This window comes from Panthera tigris, chromosome A3 (assembly GCF_018350195.1).
Source record: "Panthera tigris isolate Pti1 chromosome A3, P.tigris_Pti1_mat1.1, whole genome shotgun sequence".
Taxonomy (NCBI): domain Eukaryota; kingdom Metazoa; phylum Chordata; class Mammalia; order Carnivora; family Felidae; genus Panthera; species Panthera tigris.
The window spans coordinates 99,744,701-99,768,181 of record NC_056662.1 but is presented as its reverse complement, the minus strand read 5'-3'; the positions used below and the strand labels follow the sequence as shown (position 1 = coordinate 99,768,181).

The following is a 23,481-nucleotide window of genomic DNA, read 5'->3' as shown; positions in this document are numbered from 1 at the left end:
TCCTTTCTGCAAAACTTACCTTTTTTCCTTTGGAGACACGGAGTGCCAGGTGAACAATTCTCCAGGAGGACAGAAATCCGGCCATGTGGATGTGAAGACGCAGGATCCAGCCAGGGCAGGAGAGAAGGACCCGTGCCAGACACGCCTGATTCCACGCATCATCCCTTCTGTCTACCTTGTGGCGGGTTGGTCCCCCGGGACACAGACTCTGAGGTGATTAGTGAGCAGAAAGTTTATGATGTGCCCTGGGGTGAATGTCCGTGGGGTGTGGCGGTGAAGAGACAAGGGGGAGTGGACAGTGGGAGCAACTGGCCGGCGGCGCAGCCTCAACTGGGCGGTCAGTCAAATGACCTCATGCGGAGCTCTGGAGCTGTGCTGGCCTCGGAGTTGTCCTTAGGTGGGATGAGAAGGGTGGAGCTGGGGAGTAGGCCCTGCAGTCCCAGAGGAGAGTCGCGGTGGCACCACCCACAGTCCAAGTGGGACCAATGTCTCTACCAAAGGCAACTTCCCTCTGAGTTCCAACACTGACAGGGAGAACGTGTCTGAGCCAATTCCTTTTTCTCAGCCAGGCTACACGGATCAAAGGCCATTGACCAGCTCAGGGACTGGCTGTGTCTGGGTGAGTCAAGCAACATTCTCAAAGCTAGAATTTCTTCCTCCATGCCTCCCTTCCTTCCTTCTTCCTTCCTTCTGTCCTTCTCCCTCTCTGTCTCCCCCTTCACCTCTCCCTCCTCCTCCTCCTTTTCTTCTTCTTCTTCTTCTTCTTCTTCTTCTTCTTCTTCTTCTTCTTCTCCTTCTCCCCTTCCCCCTCCCTGTCTCCCTTCCTCTCCCCCTTTTCCCCCTCCCCTTCCTCCTCCCCCTCCTTCTCCTTCTCCTTCTCCTCCTTTTCCTCCTCCTTCTCCTTCTCCTTCTTTTCCTTCTCTTTTTCCTCCTTCCCCTTCTCCTTCCCCTCCTCTCCTTCTCCTTCTCCTTCTCCTTCTCCTTCTCCTTCTCCTTCTCCTTCTCCTTCTCCTTCTCCTTCTCCTTCTCCTTCTCCTTCTCCTTCTCCTTCTCCTTCTCCTTCTCCTTCTCCTCCCCCTTCCCCTCTTCTTCTTTCTTCTCCTTCTTGTTTATATACTTTTATACCTGGGGTGGGGGGAATCACATTCAACTGGTAAAAAATTATGACGTTTATTTGTCCATTTATACAGCTATGTGTTGTGAGGGAAGAGGTGAGAGATGGTGATTGCCTGGTACAGAAAAGGACTGTGGGACCAGCAATAATAGACATCTTTGGCCATATGCAAATCCATCGTTACTAACACCCTAAAGAGCTATTTTTACTCTTAGCAACAGGGATAAATCTCACAGATGCAATATTAAAAAAGACACTAGACACAAAAGAGTACATCCTGTATGATTCCATTTATATGAAGTTCAAAAACAGGCAAAACTAATGTATGGTGACCAAAATCTGAATGGTGGTTGCCTCAGAGGAGGATTTTACCTGGGAGGAAGCAGAGGGAGCCTTCGGGGGTGATGGAAATATTCCATGCACTGATCTGAATGGTGCTAACCTGGAGGTTATATATGTAAAAAATCATTAGGCCATACTCTTTTTTTTAAATATATTTTTAAAGAATATTTATTTTGAGGGAGAGAGAGCACAAGGGAGGGGCAGAGACAGGGGCGGGGGGTAGAGAGAGAATCCCAAACAGGCTCTGCACTGTCAGCTTGGAGACCAATGTGGGGCTCAAACCCACAAACTGCAACATCATGACCCGAGCTGAAATCAAGAGTCAGAAGCTTAATCTACTGAGCCACCAGGCGCCCTAGGCCATACTCTTTAAGATGTGTGCTCTTTATCATATATGTTACACTTTTGTTATTCTCTTTGTTTTTAAGGAAGAGAAAAAGCACTTCAGTAGGGGATCTAGGCCAATAAAGGCATTGGCTCTAATGATAGAATTTTATGTTTTTCTAGAAAGCCAGGGGAGCCTTGAAGACACCTGTTAGGCGGTGGGTTTCCCCTTGTCAGCTCTCTAAATTCTGCCTCTGATTCTCCCAGTTCCCAGACCACTAATATCCTGCCCTCATGCTAGGGACTAATTTTAGAAATTATTCTTCAAGAAGAACTTCCTTTTGGCTCAGCATGACTCCTATCTCATGCTTACAGAAGGGGGTCCTGGCTGAGGGCACAGCTACTTGGGGTCTTGTGCAGTGCTGGACCTTCTTACTCTTAAAGAATCTGGCCTAACAGTGCATCAGAAACGTTAAGCACAGCCCTCAGTGGCTGTTATATTTATGTATATATGCAAACACATAGATACATACTCACGTATATTCGTGCATATATATTTTTATTACAAAATATTTTTGGATGGTTTTAACAATTTTGCTTTTAATCAGGTCTTTTTTTTTTTTTTTAAGTAATCTGTATACCCAGCATGGGGCTTAAACTCACAACCCCAAGATCAAGAGTTGCATCTCTATCGACTGAGCCAGCCAGGCCCCCCTTTGATAATATCGCTTTTCAAAATAAGGATATGAGGAACACATGTTATTTCTTAGCAGTCTCCATGCTTTCCTCAAGAATTATTGCAAATGGGCAAATGTTACTTCCAATTCATTTTTCAAATGTAATGAAATTATTATAAATACTAGATTTACCAATTAATGAAGTTGACATAATGGGTCGCTTTGAAGGCATTTAATTAAACATGTATTCATTTTGATTATGCAGTTTTTCTTTGCATGCTTTGCAGTAAATGAATTTCTTCCCTAGAACTCAGACTTTTCCTCTGAGTGTTCAGTTGATAATAAACTATTTCTCCCTGGGGGTCACCTTCTGGGCCAAGTGGGTGGGCCTGGCCAGGATGGTGGGGTTCCCCAACGGCTCTACTGTGCAAGACAAGTTGTGGGTTGAGAGCGGTGAGCACAGGACGGTCTCAGAAAAGAGTCAGACATTTCCCAAGAGTTGGTGAATGTCATCCCTTCTGGCCTGTGGTGATGGGGAGAAAGTCAAGTTCAGCAGATCTTAGGAATCATGGTGCTCTATTGAGTCTGACCGTAAATACACGTCTGATGAGTCATGATTGCACGTGGCAGATCTTGATGAACTGATGTGAAAAGATGTCTAAGGCAGAGTCAAGTGAAAGAGGAACTTTTAGACAGCACAAAAAGTAATAGCATCCTGCATTGTGTGTGTGTGTGTGGGGGGGGGTGGGTGTGGGTGTGTGTATACACACAAGCACAGACAAAATCCGGAGGAGTGCACCAAGGACTAGAAACACTGATTATATACAGAAAGCATAACTATAGGGGAACTCTCACCTTCTAAGTCACCCATATCTGTAATGCTTGAGTTTGTTCAGTGAGCATGTTCACCCTCATATAAATCCTCAATTTATGTGATGGGTAAGTCCTGAAGTGTGTGAGCTCATTCAAAATACTTACCTCAAAACTTCAAAATAAAGTGGCTCATAAATAACGAAAGAAAACACTGGTGATAGGTTCCAGTAGGTAGAAAAGTATCATGCCATGAACCTTCTTTTTTGTCATTCATTAAATATCAACAGCTGGGTCACCTGAGTGGCTCAGCCAGTGGGGCGTCTGAATCTTGGTTTCGGCTCAGGTCACGATCTCATGGTTTGTGGGTTCGAGCCCTACAATGGGCTCTGCGCTGGCAGTAAGGAGCTTGCTTGGGATTCTGTCTCTCTCCCTCTCTCTCTGCCCCTCCTTCTATCTCTCTCAAAATAAATAATGAAAAACTTAAAAAAATATACTGATTGTGAACAACCCGTATAAATGTATGTGAATGGTTATTTGAGAAACAAAGGCCACCTGACAAACACACCAGTGAGACTCCAGGTGGTGGTTTTGGCCTATGACCATCAAATCTGAGTTTCTCCTTTTCCTCCATTTTAGTGAAACTTGCTTCCAACATGTTTGTCATGGGTAACATTACAGTCTTTGTCCTTTTCAAAATTGTGTCGCTCTGTTGTTTAATAAGGTGAAATGTGATGGAAAGATGAAACTGGAAACCATTTCTCTAAGGGGCTGGCTACTTTTTGATGAAAAACCTGTGGTCGCTTGTTCGTCCAGGACCCTCCAAGAGTATCAGCTAGTCTCTTCGAGTCATGATCTCCCTACAAGGTGAACCATTGGGGAAATACATGTCACAAAGTGTCATCTCAGACCACCTGCAGGACACAGCCTCCAGGCTAACTGGGAGCCACGCTGGATGGGAGGACACTTTGCATCCTGCTGTGAGCATCACCTGGTGAGTTTCTGAACTTGGTGGTCAGGGAGAGGCCCTGAAAAAGAGGGTCAGGCAGTTTATTCCAAAATAAGCTCTGTATATTTTAAAGGAATTGATCTCTTTAGCAGTTTTCTTCTGAAATGTGTAGAAATGAATCCTGAATGAGTCGATTAATCAGAAAAAGTCCTGCAAACGAAATTTGCAAAAGAGAGTCTCAGGTTCCAGGTGTCCCAGGTTTTCATTGGTCGATTTGCTTATTCACTCAGTCAGCATTGGCTGCCCGCCTCAAGGAGGGGTGAGGGGAGGCCAAGGAGCAAGTAGAGGGATACGTAGACAAGCTATAGGTGACTGTAACGAACTCACAGTCTGGTGTGGTATTTCTCAAATTTGGAGGAATGTCTTCTTTTTTGCCATATCTGAGTACCATTTGTGCGATTGTTCACTTAACATTTTTCTTTAGGGGCTCCTGGGTGGCTCAGTTGGTTAAGTGTCCCGTTTAGGCTCAGATCATGATCTCACAGTTCGTGGATTTGAGCCCCGCATCGGGCTCTGTGCTGCCAGCTCGGAGCCTGGAGCCTGTTTCAGATTCTATGCCTTCCTCTCTCTCTGCCCCTCCCCCATTTGTGCACGTGTGCTCTCTCTCTCTCTCAAAAATAAATATTTTAAAATATTTTTTTTTCTTTAGACCAACTGATTTTTTTCCTTCCATAAATTTGTTTCTAAGAGAGTCTATGTATCTATTATGGACTGAGTGCGTGTGTCCCTCCAAAATTCCTAGGTTGAAACCTGACCCCCAAGTGATGGTATGAGGAGGTGGGGCCTTTGGGAGGTGATCAGGTCATGAGAGTGGACCTCTCATGAATGGGATTAGTGCTCCTGTAAAAGGGATTCCCAGGGAGCTCTCTTCTCTCTTTTCACCACAAGAGCATACCATGAGAGACACCTGGGTGGCTCAGTCAGTTAAGTGTCCAAATTTGGCTCATGTCATGATCTCATGGGTTCGTGGGTTGGAGCCCTGCATCGGGCTCTGTGCTGACAGTGCAGAGCCTGGAGCCTGCTTCGGATTCTGTGTCTCCCTTTCTCTGCCCCTCCCCTGCTAATGCTCTCTCTCTCTCTCTCTCTCTCTCTCTCTCTCTCAAAAATACATAAACATTAAAAAAAAAAAAAGAGCGTACAATGAGAAGTGGGCAGTCTGCACCCAGGAAGTGGTTTCTCACCACAGCCTGGCCATGCTGGCACCTTGACCTCAGACTTCTAGCCTCCAGAACTGTGAGAGATAAATTTATGTTGTTAATAAGCCATCCAGTTTACAATGTTTTGTTATAACAGCTCAAACTAAGACAGGATCACTGTGAAATTATAGATTGTGATAGTCATGATTTTTTTCTAATACACATTAAAATAAACTATTAAAATGTTTTAAAGGCCCATCCACCTGTCACCTCAAGGCATCTCGTATACCAGCAGGGCTGTATCCTTGGGCATGAGATCAGTGCAGTCCCATTGGCCCTGTGGGCTTCATGCTCTGTGTACATTGTCTTGAAGTTTGTTTGTTTTAAGTTTATTTTCATTTAGTTTTGTTTTTTGTTTTTTAATTTTTTAAATTAAGCTTATTTATCTATTTTGAGAGACACAGAGAGAGCACAAGAAGGAGAGGGGCAGAGAGAGGGAGAGACAGAATCCCAAGCAGACTGCACCATCAGCGCAGAGCCCCATGTGGGACTCGAACTCACTAACTGTGAGATCATGATCCGGGCCGAGAGCAAGAGTCAGACGCTTTACCCACTGCACCACCCAGGCATCCCTGTTTTTTTTTTTTTTGGTTTTTTTTTTTAATGTTTTCATTTATTTTGGAAAGAGAGAGCACGTGTGAGCTGGGGAGGGGCAGAGAGAGAGTGAGAGAGAAAATCCCAAGCAGGCTCTGCCCTGTCAGCACGAAGCGTGAGGCAGGGCTTGAATTCACAAAACATGAGATCATGACCTGAACCAAAATCAACAGTTGGGAGCTTAACTGACTGAGTCACCCAGGTGCCCCTGTTGTTGTTATTTTTCGATTCCACAGATAAATGAGATCATACGGTATTTGTCTTTCTCTGACTTATTTATCTTAGCATAATGGCCTCCAGACCCATCCATGTTGTCACAAATGGCAAGAATTCTTTCTTTTTTATAGCTGGATGATATTCTATTGTGTATGTATATATATATATATATACCACACGTTCTTGATCCTTTCATCCATTGATGAATACTTAGCTTCTTTCCATATTTTGGCTATTGTAAATAATGCTGTAATGAACGTGGCAGTGCATGAGGTTTTTAACCAATTTATCTTCGAGTCTGTATTATGTAAGTAAAGGCCAATAAGACAATGAAGCATGTGCTGGTAGCCAGGGGCCTCGGTCCATGCACTATCCTATCTTCTGCCATCTCTTTGGGATGTGGCCTTAGCTGCCCAGTCCCCTCACTCCTAGTGTCCTAGTCTCTCCCAGTTTCCCCTCCCTGCCCGTGTCCAGCAGGCACCGCCACTCCCTGCTCTGGCTGGAGGGGTCTGGGCATGTGGGCCCTGCTGTCTCTCGTGGTAAGGCATGATGGCAGCTGTCTCTGTGCTGGGCTGGCAGTGTGGCCCATTCAGCAGAGACAAACCTCTTTCCCTGCCCTGCTCCAGGTACCTAGAGCATCCCAGTGTGCAGCTTGCAATCCCCTCAGGAGGCAGAGATGCCCGACTCACCATGCCAGTCCAGCAGCCAATGACGTGTCAGCGCTGAGTTGTGGAGGGCAAAGGGTGGCCTGGTGCCTTTGAGGGTCTGCCATCGCATCCCCTTGCCTGAGGGAGCACAACACTAAATAGAAACAAAAAAACAATACCATGACAGGTCAAGAGAGAGATTTCGGAAGAAAGGAAAAAGCTTTATATTTTCATACATTTAATGGCAGCTTTTCTTTTTTTTTAATTTTTAAATTTTTATTTATTTTTGACAGAGAGAGAGTGCGTGAGCTGGGGAGGGGCAGAGAGAGAGAGACAGAGTATCTGAAGCGGGCTCTGCGCTGAGAGCTGAGGGCCTCATGTGGGGTTCAAATTCACGAACCATGAGATCATAACCTGAGCCAAAACCAAGAGTCAGATGATTAACTGAATGAACCACCCAAGGGCCCCAAGTTTTCTTCTTTTTTGAACAAGGGGCCTTGTATTTTTGTTTTGCAGTGAGCACACAAATTATGTAGCCGACCCTGACCCGAAGCAGCACCTGAGAAGTGTCACTGGGACCAGGCAGGTACAGTTTCTAGGAGGCACTGGAAGACGTCACCTGGTGGTCCAGTGCGCCATACGCCTGCTGCATTGGGCCTGGGAGTCGGATGGAATTTAGATCTGTGGGGCTGGGGAGAGGCACACCTTGAGGAAAAGAGCTGAGGTGGGAACTTAGGGTCTGCCCAGGGACTGCAAAGGCATGGAGCACGGGTGGGGGACCAGGAACCCTGGGAGATGGCCCAGGAAGTGGGCACGTTGAGGGCAACTGACACAGAAACTGATCATGGTCTGCGGCCCACAGGAAGACTGATTGCTCCTGACTAGGGAAACAACAGCTGTGAGGGACAGTGGTGGTGGTGTGGTGAGAGGTCTAGGAAAGGGGTTAGGTTGGGCCTCTTGTGGTGATCATACAAGTAACAAGAGACACTTTCCTTTATGAACCTTACGAGACCAGGGGCTGTTTGACTGCAAGATGTAATTCTAGGAGGAAAGAGTCAGACTAAAGGCAGGGCAGGCTGTGGGAAGAGGCCTGAGCAGGACAGAGACCAGACCTGTGTTATCCAGGACAAGAAAGAAGGATCCATGGTAGTCATCTCCAAACTATTTGGATTATATACCCATGAGATATTTTTGAGCACACACCCTAATATTTGTACCTTCATTTACACATAAATCATGTACTTACACAATTCTATTATGGCTGTTCTAGAACAAAAGCCAAACCAGAACTTTTAAAAGGATAACTAAAAATGAGGATAAAAGAAAGTTGTAATAACTTCTTCCTACCCTCCCAGTGGGCTGCCATCTTGTGATGTTTGAGATCTGGAACCTAATCTTATGCCCAGACAGGGACCGAGCTTCTGGGCAGTTTGTGCTTTCTATGTGTGTGGAGGCAGCTGTGGGGCAAGTTGGGAATGGGGGTAGCAAATGCTGACTTGTGTGTCAGGGGAGTATATGGGAGGGGAGCCTCAGGGGATCCTCACAACACCCCATGGGCAGGAGCTGTTACTTCTAGGTTATTATGAGAATGCTGAGAAGTCCTGTAACTCATCTGAGGTCACAGCTTGTGCCAGGATTTGGACCCACGTTTGGCTGACTCCAGAGCCTATATCTGTCCCACTGGGCCACACTGCCTCTCTAGTTAACTTTGGGTCTGGCCTGCTTTTCTGGAGGAGCAAGCTGTTGGGGTTGAGCTCCATTGTCAGAGCAGGGCTAGTCATCCCAGAATGGGGCACTGGGGCAGACTCTGTCAGCACCCTGTCCACAAGGGCCAAGGGCATCTGCCTACAGTGTGACCTCCACCTCAGGGTTTCATCCTTGGGTGTACTGGAAGCTGAGGGGAGAACAAATTCTCCCTTCAGGTCGGACTACTCTGAGATGTGTTCTCCACCTTCTCCCAGAGGTGCCGCACCTGAGCCTCAGGTACTCTTAGAGGTGACCTACTTATTAAGATATTCTGCTTTGGCTTTCTTCCCTTCCCTTTTCTATCCTTTCTCTGTCTCACTCCCCACTCCTGGGATCACTTCTTGAATAAAGTGCCTGCCCACAGATCCTTGTCTCTGGGGAACCCAGTCTAAGCAGGCCCACTGGGGAGAGGAATCTTGTCTCAGGCCATGTTACCCTGTGGCCCTCACATCCTGCTCCCTCTGCCTAGGCCTTGGCACACATTGCCAAACAGTCATGGCATTCTTTACTATAAGCCAAGAGTTCACCACAGGGCACCTCAGGCAACTGTTAGCAATCATTTAGAGTTGACAAGTTGGTTGAAATCTATTTTACTTCAATTTTAGAAAGTTTGCTCAGGTTGCTTTATGGAGAACAGATGTCAAGGATGATGAGGGCAGAGGCAGAGAGACCAGTTAGGGGGCTACTGGAATAATCCAGGTGAGAGATGATAGTGGCTTGGTCCATATTAGCAGCAGTGGTAAGAAACACAGGGTTCTGGATGTATTTTGGGTTTTTTGTTTTTGTTTTTACTTTTTTAAAAAGTGTTTTATTAATTTATTTTTGAGAGAGAGAGAGAAAGAGAGAGAGAGAGAGGAGAGAGGAGCACACGCACAAGCAGAGGAGGGGCAGAGAGAGAGAGGGGGAGACACAGAATCTGAGGCAGGCTCCAGGCTCCAAGCTGTCAGCACAGAGGCTGACATGGGGCATGAACCCACGAACTGTGAGATCATGACCTGAGCTGAAGTTGGTCGCTCAACCGACTGAGCCACCCTGGATGTATTTTGAATGTAAGCCAACATGATCTATCAATTGATTGTATACAGGACATTAGAGGAAGGAAGGAATCAAAGATGACACCCAGGTTATTTTGCCTGAACAGTTGAAGAAGTTGTCCTTTTCTGAGATGACGATCAGGAGGAACACAACGAAGGGATAGAAGTTAAGTTTAGGATGCCCATTAGACATCCAGGTAGAAAGGTCATATTGTAAGTTAAAGATAGAAATTTGGAGTTCAGGTTCAAGATCTGGGCTGAAGATCTAACTTTGGGAGTCATTCAGTCCTAGAGACTGGGTGAGGTCAGTAAAGAGTGATAGAAGAAAGGTGCAAAGCCTGAACCTTGGGAAACTCCCAATGATCAATGTCAGAGGGATGTGAGAAGAGGAGGCCAGTGAGGTAGGAGGAGATCCAAGGGGAGTGCATATCCAAACCAGGAATGTGTCAGGAAGACAGAGTGTTCTGCTCCATCAAAGATGCTACTGATGAGTTTAGTAAGATGAGGTTTGAGACTTGCCCATTAGATTTGGCAACGAGAGGACCTCAGGAGTCTTGACACAAGCTATTTCAGTGGAGAGAGGTCACAAAAGTCAATGGGAGGGAGTTGCAGTGAGAAGGGGAAGAAAGGAATTATGACAGTAGCTGGACAGCTCTTAAGGGGCAGCAGAGAAGTGGAGTGGGGTCAGAAGCTGGATGAGAGATAAAGGAAGAGACATTTGTTGTTTGCTTCTCCATCTTGTTATTGGTTAGGCCTTACAGGTCAGCCATGGATGAAGTTCTCTCAGGCAAATGCAATGGAGGGAGTTGGGGTGTATGCAACTGTAAACTATAACAGTGTAAACTGTGAAATATAAGCTGGGAAAGGATGGCAATGAGGCACTTAAGGGGCTAATTATTAGTGAAAACATGGTTGGAGCAGAGATTGCACATCTCAATTGGAAGAAGAATTATTGGAGTCTGTGTAAGAGAAGGAGTGAGCTGGAGAAACAGGGCATAGTGGCTGCAGCATGGGTTACTAGAAACTGAGACACTGGAGGGCTCTCTAGTCAGTGGTAGTAATGGGTTCCAGGGTATGTCTGTGGAAGTGAGTGGTTGAGGTGGAGGTGACAAGGTCACTGGTTTCCATGTGTAGGTCGTAGAATTGGAGGCTGGGTGCTACACACTACATGTTTGTGTCCCCTCCAAATCCATATGTTGAATCCTACTCCCTGATGTGATGGTGTTTGGAAGTGGGGCCTTTGGGAGGCGATTAGATGACAGTGGGGCACCCATGAGTGGGATCAGTGCCCTTATGAAAGAAACTCCAGAGAGACTCTTGCCCTCTCTGCCATGCAAGGACACGGTGAGAAGAAAGCAATGTATGAACCAGGAAGTAGGTCATTACTAGACACCCAATATGCCTTGATCTTGGACCTCCCAGCCTCTAGAACTGTGAGAAATAAATTTCTGTTGTTTATAAACTGCCCAGTCTCTGGTAATCTGTTATAGCAATCCAAGTGGACTGACACTGGGACTTGGGGAGGATCTTCTATGTGGATATTGAAATCACCGTGAGATAAAGCTGGAGATAAAACAGTGCTGGGGAGTGTGAGCGTGAATCAAAGTCCTTAAAAAGCACAAAAGGAAGTGCCCAAGGGTCAACAGGTGCAACAAGGAGGGCATCCATGGATAGTTTGAGGAGATTCCAAGGGAGAGTAAGCCAGCTGACTGGTGTTTTAGGAGGGAAGGAGGGTGAATGGTTTAGAAGCAGCAATGCAGAGCAAATGCGATCCTGACCCTCCCCAGGGCCTGAGTATGAGCTAGGAAGAAGGCAGCCTCGCTTCAGAGGCTACAGGGGAAGTAAGCCCTCTAATTTAGCTTCCCACATCATTGTCACTTCACCTAAGAGGTTCAAGATACAATACTTTCTGAACCCACATGTGATGCTGACCTTGGAAATTTTACCCCAAACCACAATTACCCATCCACAAAATACTGGGCCAGTCTTTCTCCTCCATTTACCCAGTAGGTATATATTTGTCATCTCCAGAGCTTGTGTTTTAAACTGACCTTTAAAGTCCTTGTTTACAAAAACATGCAATTCTTTTCGTTGTGAGGTCATATCCCTAGGGAGACTTACTAACTCTGTGTTTAAATTTCTTTGCCTATTTTTTCCACCAGTGTCATCAGGTGACCTTTATAAACATACAAGTTAGCACTGATTGAGGTCAATTCAGGCTAAGACATCTTCCCCAGACAGCTGCCATTGCTTAAGAAGAGGAAGGAAGGAAGGAAAGAAGAAGAAGGGAGGGAGGGTGGGAGGAAGGAAAGGAAGGAAGGAAGAAAAGAAGGAGAAAGAAAGAAAGAAAGAAAGAAAGAAAGAAAGAAAGAAAGAAAGAAAGAAAGAAAGAAAGAAAGAAAGAAAGAAAGAAAGAAAGAAAGAAAGAAAGAAAGAAAGAAAGAAAGGAAGGGTAGGTGGGAGGGACAAAGGAAGGGATGGGGAGGAAAGAAGGAAACAAGCATGCAAATGAGAAGGCTAAGAATTCCAGTATAAGAATACTTGGAAGTAATCTTTTATGAAGGATAATTTTCCTGCCCCCCTCCCTGCACCTTGTATTCCACCATCTCTGGTGCTCATCTTTATAGCCCCAGCATCTGGAACAGTGCCAGTCATCACTGGTGGAATGAATGTGCTGGTGGCTGTTGTTGCTGACCCCCAGCAAAGATTCCTCCGGCCCTTAGGACTTTGGGCATCTGGTCCTCAGAGAAACATCAGCCCCCATATCCAGCCCATGCTCTGTCTCTGCTCAGCTACAGAACTCTACCTTGCTTCTTTTCTCCTGCAACCTGTGTGTTCAGAAACTCCTTGGCAATTATGAAGTGCAACTCTATTGCTGATCTATTACATAACTTAATCTAGTGCCAACCACACCCTGGCACTGGACCCTGCTGGGCAAGGGGCCAGATTGGGAGGGCTTTTCCCTGCCAGGGCTCAAGTCTGGTTAAGAGGTGAGATATTCACTGCCAGATACACAAACTCCAAAAGCGGTTTTTCAGCTGCATTTAGGACTGAGGGTAGTTTCTGCCTCCAGTGGTGGAGGTTGGAGGCCATCTGAACTGGGAATGATAAGAAGCAGGAGATGTAATAACAAGGTGTAAATAAAACAGAGATGAGGGCAGTGAGGGGAGCTGGGTCTGGCCAGGAGCATGTGTTGTCAGAAGCCTCTCCAAGCCTCTTTCCCACCCCTAAGCCCACCTCCCTCCAGCAAGCCATTGTCCGGACTAGACTTGGCTTTGAGAGTTCTACCGGTGTACATTTTGATAATACATGGTGAGTTTTTAGACCACAGCATATGGAGGTGGTTGTTGTTGAGGAAATGCGTGGTTGATTTTGCAGTTTCCTGTGGGGTGAGGGAGCTTTATTTCGTTCCTCCAAGCACAGTCTCAGCCACGGTGGCTCACGGCTATGGTTGGAGATAAACCCTCACAAACCATCCCCCTGGCTTTTGAGTGTATGACAGAATCCTCATAAATTACTCAATCCTTATGGGCTCCAGTGAAATGAAAAGGAAAACCTCCCAGGGCGAGACTCTGCAAGCACCTTTGAGGAGGTCCTAGATGAGACATCAGTCAGTGACAGCGTGGAGAGGTAAATGTTCTTCTGCCTTTGTGCTCCCTTTCCTGGGGCCTGGGAACTATGGAGACCTTTGCAATGCAGCTCAAGGCTAGGAAAGAGACAAGCATAATGTTAGCATAAAAAAGACAAAGCAGAATTGCTAGTAGGAGGAACTATGGAGACCTTTGCAATGCAGCTCAAGGCTAGGAAAGAGACAAGCATAATGTTAGCATAAAAAAGACAAAGCAGAATTGCTAGTAGGAGGTTTACTCTTCGTAGGTCGAACATTCCATGCTGTAGATGCGCCCCCTGAACCTGATCGTTCACTCTCTCCACTAATCCTCCTCTTATTGGTTCCTTAGAATAGCACTTCTCTACTTCCTAGAGCTTGCTGGAACAGATCCTAGGTCCCCACCTCCAGACACTGTTTCAGTAGCTCTGGGTAGGGGTGGGGGCAAAATCATCATTTCTGACAAGCTCCCAGATGATGCATATGATGGGGTTCAGGACATGCTACCCTGAACATGGCCCCCTGGCACCCTGAACATCTTAAGCTGAAGGAGTTTGAGAAAATGACAGATGCATGGCTGAATGGTCATTTTGCTGAGAACATATCTGCCAAGAGGATTATTAGAACACAATATTTGTGTTTGATCCAGATCCGAAGACCTGAGGTTGGACATGCATGTCAACTTCCTTATTTGTAAAATATGGAAAAGACCACTCCCTTGGGGATTGTTGTGAGGATTACAGTCACAGCTAGTAAGTGTAGCACTGGAGCCAAAATCTGGTTTCACAGACTCACATAATGGCGCACTTACTAGTAACAGTACTAACACTGCTTCCAGTGGAATGAGCGCTTACTGGGTCCAGGCATTGTGCTAACTGCTCTAAAGACAATGTTCCATTTAAACCTCCAACACTCCAGAAGGAAGATACTATTATTCTTATGGTACCCATGAGGAAAGTCGAGCTAAGAGATGAAGTAACCTGCCCCAGCTCGCAGAGCCGGGGTTGAACCCAGGCCTCCTCACAGCAAGGCTGCTACCACCTCATAAATCATGGGCCTCCTCCCATCAGTGCCTCTCAGGAAACCATCAGATTGGCTGCGGCCCCAATACGGCTGGGAGCAAGGAGGCTTGGGGCATCTGCTACCACAGCCCTGTGTGGGCTTAAGCAAGTCACTTCCCTTCTCTGCACTTGTTTCTTTTCTTTTCTTTCTCTTTCTTTCTTTCTTTCTTTCTTTCTTTCTTTCTTTCTTTCTTTCTTTCTTTCTTTCTTTCTTTCTTTCTTTCTTTTAATATAATTTATTGTCAAATTGGCTAACATACAGTGTGTAAAATGTGCTCTTGGTTTTGGGGGTAGATTCCCGTGATTCGTCGCTTACATACAACACCCAGTGCTCATCCCAACAAGTGCCCTCCTCAGTGCCCATCACCCATTTTACCCTCTCTCCCAAATCCCCATCAACCCTCAGTTTGTTCTCTGTATTTAAGAGTCTCTTATGGTTTGCCTCCCTCCCTCTCTGTAACTATTTTTTTCCCCTTCCTTTCCTCCATGGTCTTCTGTTAAGTTTCTCATATGAGTGAAAAGATAACTGTGAAGTGGTGACTAAGGCCCTTCCAGGGCTAACATATCAGAACTCTACTACTTTTCCATTAGGGCTTTGGCACCCAGTGAGGTTCCAGAAGTTTCTCACACTGCCAGGGTTCCAGTAATAAACCAGATCCCAGGAGACTACTTAGACTCCTATAATCCTCTCAGGCTTAGAAAGGAAGGGACCCTACAGAATATCAACAGGGATGGCAGGGCCTCAAAAATAGGAAGGACCAGGTAAGCTGCTGGCTCAAACTAGGCAGGTACACAAGTCCCACCATGTCTTTTCCCTGGCTTTTGAAGAAGGAAAGATGAGCACAGTTAGTGCTCTAGATGAAAATATTTTAAAACTATTTCTTTATATACGAGATAATTTAAGACTGGGTCCAGATGTCTTGTACATGCAACCACTCTGTGTCAACACAAATGTCTTAAAAGGCAGAATAGGTACATATATTTTATCAAGAATACTCACCATCTAATTCTACCATTAATACTTTATTATACTTTACTATGTGTCTATCCATATAGCCATTCATTTATCCATCTTGTTTTTTATATATTTCGAAGTAAGTTTACAGACATCTGTATACTTCCCCTTAGGTGTTCAAGCATGCATATTGTTAACTACAGTTCAATATTTAATACATTTACTTTGATGTAGAATTTACATATAATGAAATGCATAAATCTCAAGCATACAATAACTGATTTTTGGCAAATGCATTAAATTGTGTAATGTAACCCTCCCCATCAAGATACAGAACATTACTCTCACCTCAAAAAGTTCCCACATGCTCCTTCTCATCATAGATTGTTTTTTTCCCCCATCAAAGGGTAGTTTTGCCCAGAACAGGCTTTTTATTTTTTATTTATTTATTTTTCCAATTTTTAAAAATAAAGTTAATTAATTAATTAATTAATTAAAATAATTTATTGTCAAGTTAGCTAACATACAGTGTATACAGTGTAGTCTTGGCTTCGGGAGTAGATTCGCATGATTCATCCCTTACACAAAACACCCAGTGCTCATCCCAACAAGTGCCCTCCTAATGCCTAGCTCGCATTTTCCCTGTCCCTCCCAACCCTCAACCCCCATCAACCCTCAATTTGTTCTGTGTATTTGAGTCTGTTATGGTTTGCCTCCCTTTCTGGTTATAGCTTATTTCCCCTTCTCTTCCCTCATGGTCTTCTGTTAAGTTTCTCAAATTCAACATATGAATGAAAACATATGATATCTTTCTCTGACTGACTTATCTCACTTAGCATAATACCCTCTAGTTCCATCCACATTGTTGCAAATGGCAAGATTTCATTCTTTTTCATCGCTGAGTAGTATTCCATTATATATACATTACTACATCTTCTTTATCCATTCATCAGTTGATGGACATTTGGGCTCTTATCATAATTTGGCTATTGTTGATAGAGCTGCTATAAATTTTGGGGTACATGTGCCCTATGAATCAGCATTCCTATATCCTTCGGATACATTCCTAGTAGTGCTATTTCTGGGTCATAGGGTAATTCTATTTTTAATTTTTTTAGGAACCTCCACACTATTTTCCAGAGTGGCTGCACCAGTTTGCATTCCCACCAGCAGTGCAAGAGGGTTCTCGTTTCTCCATATCCTCGCCAACATCTGTTGTTTCCGGAGTTGTTCATTTTAGCCACTCTGACAGATGTGAGGTGGTAGGTATCTTCTTGTGGTTTTGATTTGTATTTCCCTGGTAATAAGGGCAGAACAGGCTTTTTATATTAGCTTTGTTGAGGTATAATTTATAGGCAATAAAACTCACCAATTTAAAGTATACAATTGGGTGAATTTTGACAAATGTATACAGTTGTGTAACCACCACCACAATCATGATAAAACATATTTCTATCACCCCAAAATGTTCTTTATGCTTCTTTGGAACCAATCACCATTCCCCTACTTTTGGCCCCTGGAAAGCACAGATCTGCTTTCTATCATTATAGTTTTGCCTTCTCTAGAATGTCACATAAATATTATCATACAGTATGTAGCCTTTGCATTTAGTTTCTTACTTACACTTAGCATCACACTTTCAGATGTGTATGTTTCAGTAGTTCATTCTTTTTTTCTTTTATTGCTGAGTAGCATTCCATTGTATTGGTATACCACAATCTGCTTATCCACTCACCTACTGATGGACATTTGGGTTGTTTCCAGTTTCTAGAACTGAAATCCCAAATGCAACATAGGGGTGGCATGGAGTAAGATTTGGAGGCTTGAAGGAAGCACTAATCTCTGTATTAATCCTTATCTTTTTTGGGGGGAAGACCTATATCTACACCACAGATCAGCAAATGTATTCAATAAAGGGCCAACTGCAAATATTTTAGGCTTTGCCATTGTAGCTATAGACAATATGTAAGCAAAAAAATGTGGCTGTGTTCCAATAAAACTTCACTTAGGGATGCTGAAATTTGAATTATAGAAGTTCCATGTGTCACAAAACATTTTTCTTCTTTTGATTTTTTTTCAGCTACTTAAAAACATAAAAATTATTCTTAGCCTGCAGGAGGTACAAAGGTGGATGGTGGGTTGGATTTGGCACACAGGCCATAGTTTGTGAACTTCTGATCTGAATTTATTCAAAATACTTTAGAAAATTATGTTTAAGTATGTCTTAAAAATTTAATGGTAACCACCAAAAAAGTAGAAATAAAATGTATAATTTCTAACCCACAATACGAAAAACAATGGAGGGGCGCCTGGGTGGCTCAGTCGGTGAAACGTCCTATTCGTGGTTTCAGCTCAGGTCATGATCTCATGGTTTGTGGGTTCGAGTCCCGTTTTGGTCTCCATGCTGATGGTGCAGAGCCTGCTCGGGATTCCCTCTCTCTCTCCTTCTCTCTCTGCTCCTCCCCTCCTCTCTCTCTCTCTCAAAATGAATAATAAAAAATTATTTAACAATACAAATACAAATACAAATAAGGAAAAACAATAGAATACAGAAAAACTGATCAACTGAAGAAAAGATGGAAACAAAAAAGAGAAGAAAGTATGATAGAGAACATAAAAACAGCAGGACAAGGATAAGTCTGGTTTTATAAGTAATCAGAGTACCCACGAATAGGTTAAATTAGGCCATTACAAGACCTATATTTTCAGTTTAAGTTAATAAAAAGAAAAAAATTATGTTATATCTTATTTCCAAAAAGTATATCTAAAGAAAATCATGCAGAAAGTTTGAAAACAAAGGTAGAGGGAAATAGACACCTCCTAAATAGGTATCATATGTTACATAATAGCTATAAAATCCAAAACAATAATTTAAAAAACATCACACCCATTAGGATGGCAACTATAAACAAAACACACAAAATAGAAACCAGCAAGTGTCAGCAAGGATGGGGAGAAATTGGAGCTTATGTGCACTGTTAGTGGGAATGGAAAATGGTGTAGCCACTATGGAAAATAGGATGATGCTTTCTCAAAGAACTAAAAACAGAATTACCATATGATCTGGCAATTCCACCTCTAGGTACACACCCCAAAGAATTGAAAGCAGGGACTCAAGGAGATATTTGTACACCCACGTTCATAGCAGCATTATTCACGGCAATAGGAAATAGCTCAAAGGAAAGCAGCTCAAGTGCCTATCAGCAGATATAAGATAAACAACACAAGGTAGTCTGTACACACAGCGGAACATGATTAAGCCTTGAAAAGGAAGGAAATTCTGTCACCTGCAACAACACAGATGAAACTTGAGGACATTATGTGGGTGAAATAAACCAGTCACAAAAGGATGAATATTGTATGATTTCACTTACATGAGGATCGTAGAATAATCGGGTTCACAGAGACAGAAAGCTGAGGGGCAATTGCTGGGGCGGGCAGGGAGGAAAGAGGAATGGCGAGTTGTTACTTAATGTGTAGAGTTTCAGTTTTACAGAGAAGAGTTCTGTGGGCGGAAGGCAGTGATGGTTGCACAACAGTGTGATGTACTTAAGGCCATAGAACTGTACACTTAAAAATGGTTAAAGTGGCAAACTTTATGTTATGTGTATTTTACCAAAATTAAAAAAAAATAAAATAGAAAGCATTACAGTAAACATGGATTAGTTCATACTGATAAAAGCTACAGTCCACTGAAAAGATATACAGTCGTTTGCTTCAGTGCAAGGCACAATAGAGTTCTGAAATGTACCTAATATGTATAAATAACACATTGTCCCCAGTGGAGCGAGGACTCATTTCTTCCAGACACCCATGGCCCTTTTACAAATTAGTCATGTATCTGACCACAAAGGGAATCCCAGCAAATTCCAAAAAGCACAAAAATCTGATTATTTTGTTACTCTGCAATAAAATTAGAAATTAAGATGCAAAACAAAACACAAGAAGTAGCAAAATAAAAATCTTCTCACTGGAAAATTTAAAGCCTCTTTTAAAGTAACTCCTGTGTTAAAAAGGAAATTATAAAGTTGAAATAAGCCAAAATGAGACTTTGTTTTATTTTTTTAATTTTTTTAATTTTTAATTAAAAAATTTTTTTAAAAATGTTTGTTTATTTTTGAGCCAGAGACAGAGCATGAGCAGAGAAGGGGGTAGAGAGAGACGGGGAGACACAGAATCTGAAGTAGGCTCCAGGCTCTGAGCTGTTAGCACATAGCCCAATGCAGGGCTCGAACTCAGGAGCCGCGAGATCATGACCTGAGCAGAAGTCAGACACTTAACTGACTGAGCCACCCAGGCACCCTGGGACTTTGTTTTCAGGGACTACTGGGACCTGATCCAAGTGGAGTCAGGGGAAATTTATTAGAAACAAGAAGAATTCAGAATAAATGAAGGAAACATTAAAATCAAGAAGCTAGAATGAAAGATCAACAAAATAAATCCAAAGATATTAAATGGATGGAGTATAAAAGTTAGCAGAATTTAATGAGGTGGAATACTCACATACAAAAATAACCTTGATTAATAAAACACCATCTTGATCTTTGAAAGGACCATTACTATAGACAAACCTACTTACATGATATAAATAAGATATATGAATAAAAATTTAAAGAATAATTAACATTTGAAATGAAAAAGGAAGGGTACCTGGGTGGCTCAGTCGATTGAGTGTCAGACTCTTTGATTTCGGCTCAGGTCATGATCTCACAGTTGTGAGATCGAGCCCCATGTCAGGCTCAGTGCTGAGTGTGAAGCCTGCTTGGAATTCTCTCTCTCTCTCTCTCTCTCTCTCTCTCTCTGCCCCTCCCCCGCTCACATAGGCTCACAGTCTCTCTCTCTCTCTCTTTCTCAAAATAAATAAATAAACATTTAAAAAATGAAGCAGGAAACACACCTATTGAGATTTTAAAGCATTCAAAAATTACTAAAAAGAAATTAATGTTAATAAAAAAATTTTTTTAATCTAGGTTAAAATGCAGAATTTTCTAGGAAGATGCAAGTTACCAAAATTTGTCTAAGAGGAGACAGAAAACCTGAATGGGCCAATAAACACGGAAGAAATTCAAACTGTTGTCAAAGTTCTTTCCCTTTAACAAAAAACCAAAACCAGGCTCAGATGGTTTTGTTGGTGAATTACGTCTGACTTTCAAGGATCTGATTGTGGGCATAGTACATAAATCCTTCCAGAGTGTAGGAAACCTAAGTCTACAAGTTTAATTTTTTTTAACGTCTGTTACTTATTTTTGAGAGAGGGACAGAGAGAGACAGAGCGCAAGCAGGAGAGGGGCAGAGAGAGAGGGAGACACAGAATCTGAAGCAGGCTCCAGGCTCTGAGCCGTCAGCGCAGAGCCCATCGCGGGGCTCGAACCCCCCAACCACAAGATCATGACCTGAGCCGAAGTTGGACACTTGACCGACTGAGCCACCCAGGCACCCCAGCTCTAGAGGCTGAGCTGGAAAGATAACACCTGTGTCAAATGGGGGCTCTGGGAAGCCAACTAGAATTAGGAGCGCACAGGTTTTTGGGTGAAAACACTTGTGAAAGAGAAACAAAGGTTGGCATCCAGGTTGGGCAGAGAAAGCTGTCAGACCAGGATGCAGATCTGCTCAAATCTTTGCCAGCCCAGTGAGAAGTTCCAGAACAGTGATGGCCTATTAGAGGAGTCCCACATTGAGCACAAATCGCAGGGCTTTGTACTTTCCTCAGTACTTGGAAACAACTTGAGAAAAGCATGACCCTGGTTCATCACCACACAGTAAAAAAAAAAAAAAAGAAAGAAACCAAAAAAGAAGGAAGGAAAACTATGAGATAATTACACTAAAAAGTTAAAGGCCCAACATTCTAAATAGACTATCAGCAAATTGAATCCAATGGTGTTTTTAAAGGATTATGCATAGAGACGACAGAGATGGTTTTTTGTTTTGTTTTGTTTTTCTTTTTTCTTTTTTCCTTTTAGAGAGAGAGAGAGAATGAGCCTGTGTAAGCTGGGGAGAGGAGGAGCAGAGGAGAGAGAGAGAGAGAGAGAGAGAGAGAGAGAGAGAATCTCAGGCAGGTTCCCCTCTCAGCATGGAACCTGAAGCAGGGCTCGATCTCACAGCCCTGGGATCATGAGCTGAGCCGAAATCAAGAGTTGGAATGCTCAACCAACTTAGGTGTCCCTGCAGAGATGGTTTTAAGCAGAGAATCTGTTAATGTACTACAGTAATAGATTTAAAGGAAGAAAAGATTATTCCCATCACAATAAATGCCTTGATAAATGGATTGGATAAAATGTGTGCCTATTTCTAAATAAGAAGATAAAATTCTTGCAGCTAAAAGTGGAAGGAAACTTTCTTACCTTGATCAAGTCTAACTATCAAAAAACTGTTAGTAAACATCTTATTCAGTGGTGAAAAATCAGACATTCCAGAAACATCAGGAACAAGACAAAGTTGTCCATCATCACCATTACTATTAATCAGTCTACTGGTGATCCTAATCAATTCAATCAGGAAGAAAAAAAAAGAAATTTAAAATTTCCTTTTATTGTTTTAAAATTAATCATGATGATGGTTGCATAATTCTGTGAATATGCTAAGAAAAATTGAATTGTAGCCTTTAAATGGGTAAGTTGTATAGTATGTGAATTTTCTCTCTAAAAATTGTTAAAATATCATCATCTTGTCTGTTACAAGACTTACTACTTAAAGATATTGTCTACGTAGAAAATTTAAAGCTAACCAAAATTTTAAAAATGAAAGTTAAAAATTTTTTAAATAAAAAATGTGAGAAAGTTTGGAAAAATGGCCAAATACAAAATCAATACACAAAACTCACGTTCTTGTAAACAAACAACAGCCAACTTCCCAGCATCACAGAAAAAGAATCCCATTTATTCCACACAGAAAGATGAAACAGCCAAGGATAGACCCCATAAGAAATGTGGAAGACTTAAATTTTAAAGGCAATATTTGACTGATAAATAAAAGTCGAGGTATAAGGCACAGCAGCCAACTAGTTCCTGAACCCTACATCTCCTTTGGGAATAGCCAGGGTGGAAATTCCCTGTAGAAGAGCCTGTGACATCAAAGGGACCATGAAGAATGCGACTAATGAAGTATTTAAAATGCCTAGCACAAAGTCTGGCAAATAGTGACCACTCAACAAACGTTAATTATTTTTCCAGATTCCACGTGCAGTCCCAACTCAGGGTCACAGGAATGGAAAATTGAACTTGATCCTGCAGTGTTGGTGGATTGATTGGGATGGCAGAAATGCTCTAGGGAGAGTATGACATCTCCTTGAACAAATATGTTGCTTAGAGATGAAGGGATCTGACTGGACATAAGCGCTCACAGGAAAATAAGTCATTACAGTTCAGGGATGGAACTCAGTGTGTGCGTTTGTGGGTGGATTCCTGAAATCTGATGTTCTTGGGCATTTCTTTATTCAGGTTAACACTCACCCAACTACATGGCACCACTCAGAACTGAACAGGAAATGGGAGGGTCATAGAAGGGTTTTCATTCATTCATTCATTCATTCAAAACATAATTATTGGGTTCCAAACTGTTCTTAGCAGCTGCAAGAAGCTAGGGGAAAAAGGGAGATGTATAAGGTAAAAACCCTTTTTCCAGTCTAGTACAGTGAGGACAGGATACAAGAAGACCAATAAAGTTGGATGAAGCACCAGGCAAGAGGTTTAGAAGCAAGGCCAGGGGTAGGTAACTTTAGGACAGGCATGTGGGAGCATGACCCAAAAAGAGAACCAAAACTGGGAATAGATTTCAACAGCTGTCTTTACTTTTCAGACCAGCAAATATTTAAAGATTGACAACACCAGGTGTTCCTGGGATGTGCAGAACCAACTCTCACATGTTGCTGGGATGGTATAAATTTGGGACAGCTTTTCTGGAGGGCAACCTAACGAAACATGCCAACATTGAAAATGCACATATATATGACGTGGCAATTTCAAGCCAGGCACTTATCCCATGGGAATAATTGGACAAATGAAAGAAGATGTCAGTCCCAATATACTGGGATTGATTCATTGCATCATTGCTTAAAGAAGAAAAACTTGTAATCATTGGACCAGGTCACACACTCATCCTTGAACCAATCACGGTGGTCAGAGGGATCGGGTCCTCTGATGGGCCAAATTTC

At 43.1% G+C, this 23,481-nt stretch overlaps 1 long non-coding RNA gene across 2 annotated transcripts; it reads left to right on the top strand.

The window, feature by feature from the left end:
* On the top strand, positions 1-16,493 carry LOC122237372. Of its 2 annotated transcripts, XR_006215859.1 has the most exons (5): positions 1-213; positions 566-619; positions 4,084-4,261; positions 7,446-7,515; positions 16,451-16,493. It is a non-coding gene; the product is annotated as an uncharacterized LOC122237372 (long non-coding RNA). The 2 variants fall into 2 exon arrangements; XR_006215858.1 differs by having other exon boundaries at positions 1-619.
* The last annotated feature ends 6,988 nt before the right edge of the window (positions 16,494-23,481 follow it).